Source organism: Mastomys coucha, unplaced genomic scaffold (genome assembly GCF_008632895.1).
Source record: "Mastomys coucha isolate ucsf_1 unplaced genomic scaffold, UCSF_Mcou_1 pScaffold6, whole genome shotgun sequence".
Classification (NCBI taxonomy): domain Eukaryota; kingdom Metazoa; phylum Chordata; class Mammalia; order Rodentia; family Muridae; genus Mastomys; species Mastomys coucha.
In genome coordinates this window covers 23,454,938-23,466,618 of record NW_022196912.1, presented here as the reverse complement: position 1 = coordinate 23,466,618, position 11,681 = coordinate 23,454,938, and the positions used below count along the sequence as shown (strand labels likewise).

The 11,681-nt window shown below is 43.2% G+C and overlaps 1 protein-coding gene across 4 annotated transcripts in view; it reads left to right on the top strand.

Moving 5' to 3' along the window:
* The window catches only part of Babam2 (BRISC and BRCA1 A complex member 2), a 374,435-nt gene that overhangs the window by 346,251 nt on the left and 16,503 nt on the right, over positions 1–11,681 (top strand). The window lies entirely within an intron of this gene.

The window sequence follows — 11,681 nt, the reverse complement described above, 5'->3', positions numbered from 1 at the left end:
GTAGGAGATATAAGATAGCAAGTTGAGTTTTAGATAAGTAATATCAATAATAAAAATGTTGGCAACTACTTAGGTATTTTAAATGCTAAATTTCAAATGTTGGAAACAGATTTTCTAATGAATAGTTAGTATATGAATTCAGTATCTACTTTTCCATGGGAAACTGCACCTCATGAATTACGTTATGCTTCTCCTTTGTGTTGCATGGATGTGTCTTGGTTGTATACTCAAGTACACAGACTCCTTAGATCTGCAAATACTGCTGTGGAACTTGTGCCTCAATGGAGATTGAAGTTACTGGCCTTAATAGATAAGTGTAGAAAGGCTGTTACTACAGTCATAAGGATTAGGTTGATCCAGAAGCATGATGATTGCTTTTTGCAGGTAAAGACTTCAGTGTCTGGGCCAGCAGTGTATGGACCATTGCCTCCTTGACTGAAGCAGCAGTAGATTGAAATGGGATTTTCCAAAAATAACTCAGTGTCTGCACAGCCATATGCACATACCTGTGATCCCAGCTGAAGGGTGGGCAGAGCCAAAGAGTCACAGAAAGAAAGCAGTCTCATAAGCATCCTCCATTGCGCATCCAGTATTTATTAACCTCTACAGTGTTCCAGGTACTGTGTGCCATGCTGAGGATGCCATGATAAAGAAACTAGAAACTATCTGGGGCCTCATCGAGCCAGTAGCCCAGCAAGGATAAATCCTACCAAATTCCTGACAGCTTTAAAATACCTATGACAAAAGATGACCTTCCAGGCCTAGAAACTTCTTGATTATTAAGATTTCCTGTTCTTACCAACCATTTCCTGGTTGAGTTTTCCTCCCAGGGAAAACCCTCCTGTCCTCTCTGATCATCTCTCTAATACTAAACCCTCACGTGTAGTAGGCTCAAGGCTCTACAAGAGTGCCCTTCTCCAGCACTCCAGCCACCCAAAATTCCTGTGTGTAACCCAGAGCTGCTGTCTGAAACTCGTGTGCCTTTCTCCCTGTATTTTCCCTTTATATCCAGGCTACTGAAGTCTGAAATTCTATTTAAGGAGTAAACAAACACATGCAAATTTAACTAGTAACAACTATTAAGACCTATGTTGAAATGCAGTGGAACAAAGGAAATATAAAGCAAGGTTTCCGTTTGAAGTCTTGCAGTTGTTTAATTTTCTGGGCTTTCCCTATGTATACATAGGATCTGCCCTTAGAAGATGGGCCATTATTTGTGGTATGTGCTCCAGAGTCTGAACCAGACATGTCTTTGTGGTTTCCATGGCAAAGCTATCTTGGTGTGAGTGTGCGTACTTCTTAAGCAGGCATTTCAGCATGTATGAATTGAGTCTTTAAGGAGCTGTAGACCACAAGCCTGTGATTTCAGTATAGGAATATCGTAAGTGAAGCCTGTTTATCTTAACAGATTGGTTCAGACTTTCAAGAGACATTTGCTTTATGTTAACACCAGTCTAAAGAAAACATCTGAAGTCGTGTTAAAAAAAAATCTGCCTGCTAGTTTAGTGAGGATAAATCCATTTTAGATGTAGTAAAAGAGACAGCCAGCAGCTCATGCTAGCTAGAAATAATAGTTCTAAACCCCATTCTTTAATTGAACTGAGTAATTACATGGGGCTGTGTCAGAGGCCAGGTAATGGGCAAACATAAGCAAGAATTGTCCTGTGGTTCAGTCTGAAAACTAGCAGAAAGGCATGGAAGAAAATGTTGAACAAAAAGAAAGGTCAGTGAAGCATTCCTCGCATGCCCCATTTCTGTATCCTATGAAAATACTGTACACAGTGCGTAAAAGGCTATAATTCACTTGGGGAGCTCTGCCCACGACATAAACACTCTCATGGTTTAGAACAGCCCCAGAGCCCTTTGAGTGAAATCAGCTGTTTATCCTGCCTGCTTAAGAGCACAGTTCTAAACATGTGCATCTAAAAAGGACACTTTCTGGCACTGAAAAGCCAGGACTTTTCCTACCACAGTGTTCCTTGCTGATGTCAATCCAGCCAATCCTACCCTTAACAAATACAATACCCTAAAGTGAGTAGGCACAGGCTTTGGGGTCATGCATGCCCCAGTTCCAACCAGACTTTAATCCTATAAGCTCCATAGCCTTGGGCAGAGTGCATAGTCTCTCTGAACTTCATCTTTTAAGACAGGGTTGTACACCCTGCTGTTGAATGGACTAGCTAGGAAAGTGCACTCAATGAGGCACCGTGTTGAACAACAGAAGCTTTCCTTCTGCTCCATCCGTCAGTGCCTGTACTCAGGGCCCTGATCCCTCATTCCCAAACCTCCTTCCATACGGATTTCTTCATATATTCTAAACTCCCAGGCAACCCTTCACCTCCCTCTTTCATTTCCTGACTCTGGTCACATGTTCCTTTAGAATCTCTTTTATGTTATTTTTCCTTTTTCTTTAGCATCTTTATCTTCATCTATTTTCTTAACCAAATGGTGAGATCTTTAAAGGCAAAAGCTTGCTGTAACTATCTTTTTATTGTAGTATAATTTATGTCTAATTTACAATGCTGTAGACAAATTTTTATATAAAGACTGCCTCTGCCTTACAATGGCTCAGCTTAAAATTTCTGAGCCATGTAGTGGTCTGAAAGCAACATACACTTGGTAGAATCCATACTTTGATCTTGGATTGTGATATTTTTATAAGATAGTGTTATTAATACACTGTTATATGCAGTTCCAGAAAGCAGGAGAAAACTGCAGTTCCCAAGGAAGAAGAGCAGTAGTCTAAGACACTGCATTCCAGCAAACTGCTGCCCCACAGCAAAGATACATACGTGGAGTTTTCGCTAAGGAGAGTTAATTCTTTTTACATTGATTGATTGATTGATTAATTGATTGATTGATTGATTGGGGGAATTGGTTCTCTCATTCTACCATGTCATTTCTAGGGATTAAACTCAGGTTGTCAGGTTTGGCAGCAAGTAGCTATACCTCCTAAGCCACTCACTGGCCTACAGGATACTTTCAACCTCTTGTGGGTTGAAGAACATCTGTTGCTTAAGTTGATAAAGTACATACAGACTTAGAATTCTTATGTCCTCTTACTGCACAGGTCCTCCTCCCATTATGGCATGCCTGTGTCTTACTACACAGGTCCTCCTCCCATTATGGCGTGCCTGTGTCTTACTACACAGGTCCCCCTGCCATTATGGCGTGTCTGTGTCTTACTACACAGGTCCCCCTGCCATTATGGCGTGCCTGTGTCTTACTACACAGGTCCCCCTGCCATTATGGCGTGTCTGTGTCTTACTACACAGGTCCCCCTGCCATTATGGCGTGCCTGTGTCTTACTACACAGGTCCCCCTGCCATTATGGCGTGCCTGTGTCTTACTACACAGGTCCCCCTGCCATTATGGCATGCCAGTGTCTTACTACACAGGTCCCCCTGCCATTATGGCGTGCCTGTGTCTGGTGAGGCTTCTTGACTTGAAGATCTCTTTAATGATAAAATAGCTGTTCCAACTTTCCTTCCACAGATTTTTTGTGTGCTGTCTTTCTTCATCTCTTTTCGTTTTACTTAATCTCTATCTATCTGTATGTCTTGAGATCTTTTGTAGATTTTGATTTTTTTAATCTAGTCTGATGGTCTGTGTCCTTTAATATGTAGTTTGTTTATATTTAACATAACAAATGAGTTTATTAAGTTTAAGTCTTACATCTTCCTTTTTTCAAATTTTTAAATTTCCTTTGTTTTTAGTTCTTTATTTTTTCTCCCAGTGTTCTTTTGGTTTATTGAAGTATTTTGGCATATATCTTGACGTCCCTTTTACCTCTTATTGGCTTATTAACTCTATCACTTCATATATTTTGGTTATGTATGCAGTAAATATAACCTTTACTTGACACATAAATTTATATGAATACCTATCATAACTAATATTACAATGTTTCATATCTACTCTAAAAGCCTAAATCTATAAAAGGTGAGCCTCTTATGCCCTTAGTTAGCCTTTGTTCTATGATATCCATATGTTTTGATTTTGCATGTGGATTCCACAATAAATTGACTTTTAACAGTCAAATAGCTTTAAATTTTTTTTTCTAACCAAAGGAAAACTATAATCTACTTCATTCTAGAGTTTTTAGATAAAGGCATCAGGGAACCATTTTCTGAGAGCCTTTGGCTGTCTTTGAACTCACTCTGTAGACCAGGCTGACCTCCAACTCAGAGATCTGCCTGCCTCTGCCTCCCTATTGCTGGGATTAAAAGGGAAAAGTCTCAACACCTAACAGAAATGTAGTTTTAAAATTTCTTTTTCAGAACAAACCATCAGAGAGATAACATTCAATGTTTAAGCCAAGAACACTGAGGCTTACAGTTATTACCAAAAGAAGATTCCTCCTGCATGACATTGAGGTGCCTCTGCCTTCCCTTGTAGACTTCACCACTGATCGAACATCCTCACTGTTACTGATCACTGCTGCAGACATTCTTGTTCCCCTTCACATAGATAAAATATTCCCAAAGGTACATAGCTAGCTTCTTGTAGAGCAGACACTCAGCCACTTGAGCTCCAACCTCACTGTACATTCAGAGGCAGATAGATAGACATAGACCCCGCCCTCTTTGCCACTTTCCTAAGGTCCCTTCCATGGGAACCAAGTCGCTTACTGTGGAGGAGAAATGTGTGCAGCAGTTTAAGGGCACTGACCTTGAAGTCGCGGCAGCTGGTTTAAACCTGTCTCTGTCATTCATGGACTGTGCAGCTTTGGGGATGTGCATAATCCTCCCAAGCCTTTGTCTCCATGTCTATAAACTGGTAAAGACTTGTTTAGAGGTCACTGTATATTACATGGGGTTCTCTGTGTTGACATCTAACAAATTACCACAAACTCCCCATTGTGAAGCACCACAGGTTATCATCACTCCAGAGTTTTGATGGGCTAGGAGGCCTACATACCATGCATGAGTCCAGACAGCTGTGATTAAGGTTTAGGCTAGGACTTTTCTAAGTTGATTTGGGATGTTGACAGAGTTCTGTTCCCTGTGGTAGTTGGATGCAATGCAGATCCCTGTGTTCTTCCTTATTGGATGTCACCTGGAGGTCACTCCCAGTAACTAGAGGCTAGTTTCATCACCTTGCCTAGTGGCCCCTCAATTTTTAAGCCAGCAGCAGTACATCAAATCCTTCTCATATTTCCAGTCCCTGACTTGTATGCCTGGCCTACACACCCAGATTTAAAGGGACCATTCCACTGACAGTTTTCCTTTATTAACACCATCTATATCATATTGCCATAAAACCTAATTGCCAGAATGGAATCCACTGGTTTCAGTATCTCAGCTGTTACAGGGAACATGGAATTTTAGAATTCTGGCTTCTGGCTACCTTGCAAGGTGATGTGGGTATATGTCTGGTAGGGTCTGACATGTGGTGAGCTTGCACTAAAAATAACTCAGTGTACTTTCTTACAGAGCAAAGATTTTAATTTTAATAGGTAATAGCATCAACAATAACATACCCCAGTAACTAGCTCCAAACTCCAGTGACCTGGCCAGAGACTCTAAGTCCTAGGCTGCTGACTCCTGTGGTTGTATTATCTTGATGCCAACATAGCTAGTTAAAAATGGAAAAATCTCACTCTTGAGTTGCATAATTTATATAAAACTAACCACCTTAAAAGACAAAACAAGGCCAGGCGGTGGTGGCACATCACTTTAATCCCAGCACTTGGGAGGCAGAGACAGGTGGATTTCTGAGTTCGAGGCCAGCCTAATCTATAGAGTGAGTTCCAGGATAGCCAGGGCTACACAGAGAAACCCTGTCTTGAAAACAACAACAACAACAAAGACAAAACAAAAAGCAAAATAAGATATGTTGGTATTGTGTAGGTCACTTATACCTGTCTAGATTAGGGTGGGTGAACTTTTTATAGTAGGGTCTGGTCAATGAGATCTATGCATGGATGGCATGACTGTTAGTAAATTTCATTGTCTATACCCTCAGACTGGTCCTAGCAGAGGCCTAGTAGGAGCTTAGAATAGAGCTGAACCCCCAGTGCACCTACTTCAATGGTTTGTCACACAGAAAGTCCATAACATAAAAGGAATCACTAAGATAGTTCAAAAATAGCTCCTTAGACAACACATGGGAGTAATTCATCATGAGCCTTCCCAAACCATTTTCCATTTCCCTTCTTGCCTCAAGGTCAGAAAGAGATGTTTTTCTTACCCTCCCAAAGCAGTTCACGGCTTCCCATGGGTTGTTTTTCACTATATACTCTTTTATCATTTGCCATCCAGTTGTCTGTAAAGAATCATTTTCTTTTTAGCAAATGCTTTTTTAATTGTGTATTATGGATTATTTCAATGGCTTTCACTGTTGCTACTTTAATATTTTCAAATGTACTATGGGTTGTTTGGTTTTTTTTCCTTCAAAGTACTTATTACCAAATGCTCTAATCTAGTCTTATGCATTAATCCCTTAAATAAAACTTCTAAATATAGACCGACTCCTTGATTCAAGAGATGGAGATAGATGTTACATCAGATTTTGCATCCCCATCTCCAGTCCTCTCCATGGTCCCTGGGGGCCCCCTAGGACTCTTGCATTACAATGTGGAAATCTTAGTTCCAATTGGGTCCTCATAGCAGGGAGGGTGGGCATGGCTTGAGATCTCTTCAGAGGCCAGGGCATGATATCCAAGTGGTTATAGTATGAGCTCCTTTGTATGTTTATTTCCCCAGGAGTTGACCACTCTGGTTCTCTGTTGTTGGCTCCAAGGGTGCCTTGCTATGCCTTGTTTCTATTGAGCCTAAGCTATAGAAAGCCTTGGTCCCACCTGTCCCCATGCCTAGTGAGCTGGCATCTTGGGAACCCACTGGCTCTGTGCTTCTCATCCTCTTCATCCACACTCAGTTCTAGGGAAAACCCTGGTAGAGGCCAGATAACTGTCTCTAGGCCGTGGCTTTGTCCTATTCCTTCCCTTCATGTCCATGTTCCTGGAACTCCAGCCTGACATCTAAAGTCTATCAGGAGGGCAGGAGATCTGTGAACTTTGCTTACTCACATCCCAAGACCCCTGGAAAGGGGACAGAGGAGCTAAGGCAGGAAGAGGAGTCATTGGCTGAAAGCAGAGCAGCCATGCTAGACTCCAAGGAAGCTCTGTTCCAGGGCTCATGGGGTCAGACCTTGGGACAGACACTCAACCCAGCAGTGATTCATGAACTTCTTTGTCTCTTGCTTTGCTCTCTTTCCTAGGACCAGTTCCCTTAAAAATCTCCCAACCTCATCTCAACTGAACTTCCCTTGAGAGAACAAAGGGATATTCTCAGGCCTTGGGCTGTCTGGACACCCTGAGAGGACACTGTAGGGCCCCTGTCTTCTTGAGCTGACAGGACTTCAGAAGGCTATAGCCACCAAAGCCTGCCATCCTGCCTGCCTGGGTTTCTCTGTGAACCAGTTCCTGTGTCCCTCTGAGCTTTCCCTCATGGTTTAGAAATGTAGATGCTACAGAAAGAAAGGTGAGATAAACAGCATGAAATGATGGCTCCTCAAGGAGAATCAGCTTGAAGAGTATCTTCAAGGGACATGGTTTGTTTTTTACTAACAGAAGAGGGAGCAACAGGGATGGGAGGAATCCAGTTCTGCCTGACAACAGGCATCCTCTCCAAATTGCGTAGGTCAGAGAGAGCGTGTTATTTATTAGAGCCTGACATCTGTTGCTGTGATATGATAAGCTCCATTAAAAAGCCTGGCCATCAGTCACTGCTTACACAGCTTCATCTCAGAACTAGCCTCTCACTGGCCTGGGAGCCTGCACAACCCTGACTGTACCAGGCACCAGCATTTGCAGTGCTGTCCTGCCTCTCCTCTTCTCTGGGAAAGCCAATCAGAGCAAACCCCCTCAGCAGGACCCCTTGTCCCATCTTTTCTCAGGCTTCTTTCTGCTCTTTTATTTTGAGCTTTCTGTCCACCCCTTTCTCAATGGAAAACAGGGTTGGGCCTAAGTTTTAACCTTAGTTGTACAGCCAAAGATGCTGGCCTAAGTTGGGCTTATCAAGGGAGAGCTAGGGGTGGGGGCCATCTGGCCCACTGTCCAATTTTTGCTGGGGAAAGTCACTGTGGGGACTACTGAGTACTCAAGCATGAGTTCTAATTATACCACCCCTGCCATGGCGAAAGGCTTCTCCATCACTTGTAAGGTTGTCGGATTGTTTGTGAGTAACAGTCAATATTTTCTTTCTTAGAAAGATAAAAAGAAAAAGTAGAGAAGTTCTGGTTTGGGGTTTTTAAGTAACACACCAAAGAGCAATGTACATTTAATGATAGGATCAGAGTTACCTTCGAACCATTGGAAGAAGACACATATTGGAAAACAAAGAAAATGCAAAGCTGAGTGCTAGGAGACCTGGATCTCATCCAGGCACCACTCTTAACTGGCTGTGTGATCTTGGGAAGGACATGTCATTTCCTGGGCCTTGGTAGCCTCATCTGAAAGCATCAGGCGAGTATCTACCTGTTACCACTAAACTCTGATCAATTTGTGGAAATTTTAAGTGAAAAATATGTTTAAGATAGCGTGTCATAGTTTTTCATCTGTATTGAAAAACATCCATCCCTGTTACCAGAGGTCAGATACAAATTGAAATCTTACTAAATAGAATTAAGGACACTGTGTACGTGATGCTGTTTGTACAGCCTGCATCTGATATTTATAGAGCACTTCAGCTGTGGAATGTGCACGCATATGCCCCGAACACACACCCTGTAAAATCACTCTAGATGCAATATATTTTCAGATGTCAAGTTAAAACAGCTTCCTGGGAATTAGGCTTGACTGTTCAGATGTGTGTGTGCTGGCTTCTGACACATGCCGGCAGGGCTGCTCAGGGCTGTCATGTGTGATGTGGAGTCCAGCCAAGACAAAAGGACCCAGGCTCTTGTTTCTATCACTTCTCATTAAGACAGAGATTCTAAAAAGAAGGAGGAGGGGGAGAGAAGGAGGAGGAGGAGGAGGAGGAGGAGGAGGAGGAGGAGGAGGAGGAAGAGGAGGGAGAAGAGGAGGAAGAAAGAGAGAAGGAAGGAGGAGGAAGAAGGAGGAAGGAGGAGGAAGAAGGAGGAAGAGGAAGAAAAGGAAGAGGAGGAAGAGGAAGGAGGAGGAAAAGGAAGCACCATCAAAGGATGGTCAGAGAATGGTGAGGACTGTTCATACTGTGCAGATTAAAGTGTCAAGCACAGGCCTTGCTTCTGCAGGAACAAGAGTCTCTCTTGTCTGTCTTCGGATCATTCAGCACAAGAATCACTGGTGGCAAGAACTAGATTCATGCCTGCTGAAGTAGAGTTGATAGGAATAAGCAAAATAGTAACTAGGCAAATAGGTCTCTTGTCTTCCTTCAGTGATCCATAAAACCCATAGCCAACAGCAGAGCTGGGTTGGGTTAACCAAGCCAGAAAGTACACTTGAGAGTGGGACCAGATTCAGGACATGGGCCACAGAGGGAAAAAAATTATAAAAATCAGCTAGAAATATGATAAACTTTGAATATCACAGTGGCAATGAAATGAAATTACTGGCATAGAGTTGACAATTGGGACATCAGTTTCATTTCTTGTAAGAATCTGGTTAAGATGTACATACAGTACAAAGATTAGAACCCTGTGTCCCTGAAGACTAGTCCAAGACAATGCCTAAGCTGTGTGTGACCTCCTGCTTTTCCCTTGTCTCCTGTGGCCCCAGGAGTAGCACACTGGAGTCAGGGCCTGTAGTGAGGAAGCTTACATGTGGAGTGGTTTGGGGTGACCTTCTGCTTCACAGCTCACCCAGGAGGCTGAAGGCCTTCATGTTCTTAGGATGAGCCCAGGATATTCTTGAGCAGAAATAACTTTCTGAGGGTCTAAAGACCCAGTCCCAAGGACTTTTAAGAAAGATAATTATTCACATAGCTAAACTTATTATTAGGGTTTATAAATGAGAGAAAAGAGTAAGGGTACAATGGCAGGCAGGCCACAAGCAATGAGGCCTTCATAGTAACCTCCAGATCATCGGGGGACAGGATACACAGCGAGAAGTGGAGAAAAAATTTCCAGTGACTCCTGTCTTCCATATAGACACTTAGTCAGCCCTGTGGAAAATGGAAGGCAAGAAAGCAGAAGTCAGGTCAAGAGATGCCTAGGTAAACCTTATCCAAGTCACCTCTGAGGGGAAAATAATTCATTTTTTGTGTGTCCCATGAAAGCCGGTGCCAGGTGCCCAGCAGAGAGAGACAGGGCATAGCAGTTATGTTATGGGTTGGCAAATCTGTTCAGCAAAACATGTGCAGGAAACTGCATACGAAACATGTGCAGAACCCTGGGGACCCTAACATGTAATGCACACGCACACACATACAAACACCACATAACAAAGTTGCTGTTCTCAGAGTGCTGAAACCCATGTTTCAAAGGACCCCAGCTCCCAGGCATCATTGTAATGCCTGGGACAGTATTGTTTGAGGGTTGCTGCCACCACACTGAGACCCTTGATCGTTTTTCCTGACAAGCTTAGGTGGTGATACATAGGCTCACCTTAATGTGGGCAGGTAAATCCTAGAAGAGCCTTCATGGCCTTGGAAATGGTGATGAAGGTGGGCAAAGCATCACGTCTTCTTGTCAAGCTCTTGATCAAGGCCCCAGTAAAGGAACCATTGGCTTGGACTCATTAACTCTTTCATTGCCAGCCTGGAGCTTTGCAAACCTACTCTGGTTCTCTAGTGTTAGAATGCCAGGTATAGAATTAAAGATGGCCAGTTGGTAAAGTGCCTGCTTTACAAGTTGTATGAGTTTGAACCTCAGAACCCACATCTAAAAAGCCAGATATATCGAGTGGCACATGCTTGTAGCACTGGAGAGGCAGGAATAGGTAGATCCCTGAGACTTGCTGGCTGGCCAGCCTACTTTCTTGATAATTTCCAGGCCAATGAGAAACCCCATCTCAAGGTGGGGAGGGGTACAGCACCTAAGGAATGACACCCAAGTTTGTCTTCTAGTCTCTACATATACCCTACACATACATATGAACTCCCACATATGTACACACTCACATGTACACACACATATGAACTCCCACATATGTACATACATGTACACACACAAAAATATAGTTGCCAGATACAGTTCCATTTACTACAAAAATTTTTGCTAAGTAACAAATAAGTTCATAAAAGTACCCCCCTTGCAGGACATATTGACACTAAAAAGTCAAATGCTGTTCATCTAAAGCTTGAACATAGTGGGGCTTCCTGTGCTGAAGGGCAATCCAGGCCAGGTCCTCAGCCAGAGCAACCTGCATTTCTAAAAGCAGGATCTATTCTCCTTGTCTCTCAGGTAATAAAAGCTCCATCTAGAGGACTTTGAGCAGAACCAGCCGTGCGAATAGTCCCCACTGTGTGGGAGTGGGTGTGGGCGAGGCAGGAGGAATGTCATGTGCAGATCTGTACCTCCCTCCAGCTCTCAGGGTCCCTAAACACTACACAGCTCAGACCTGCCTGCCTCTGGCTCAGAAGTCCCATGGAGGATTTTTCTCTTCAGAACATTCTTGCAGACAGTTGGTAGAACAAACACAGCCTCCTCCAAGGCCTAATAACTTATCTCACTGAATAAGAGCCAGCCTCGGAGTCAGTGAGTGCTTCCTCTACAGGGACCCTCCTGGATTTGAGAGAGCAGCGTCTCCCCCACCCCCC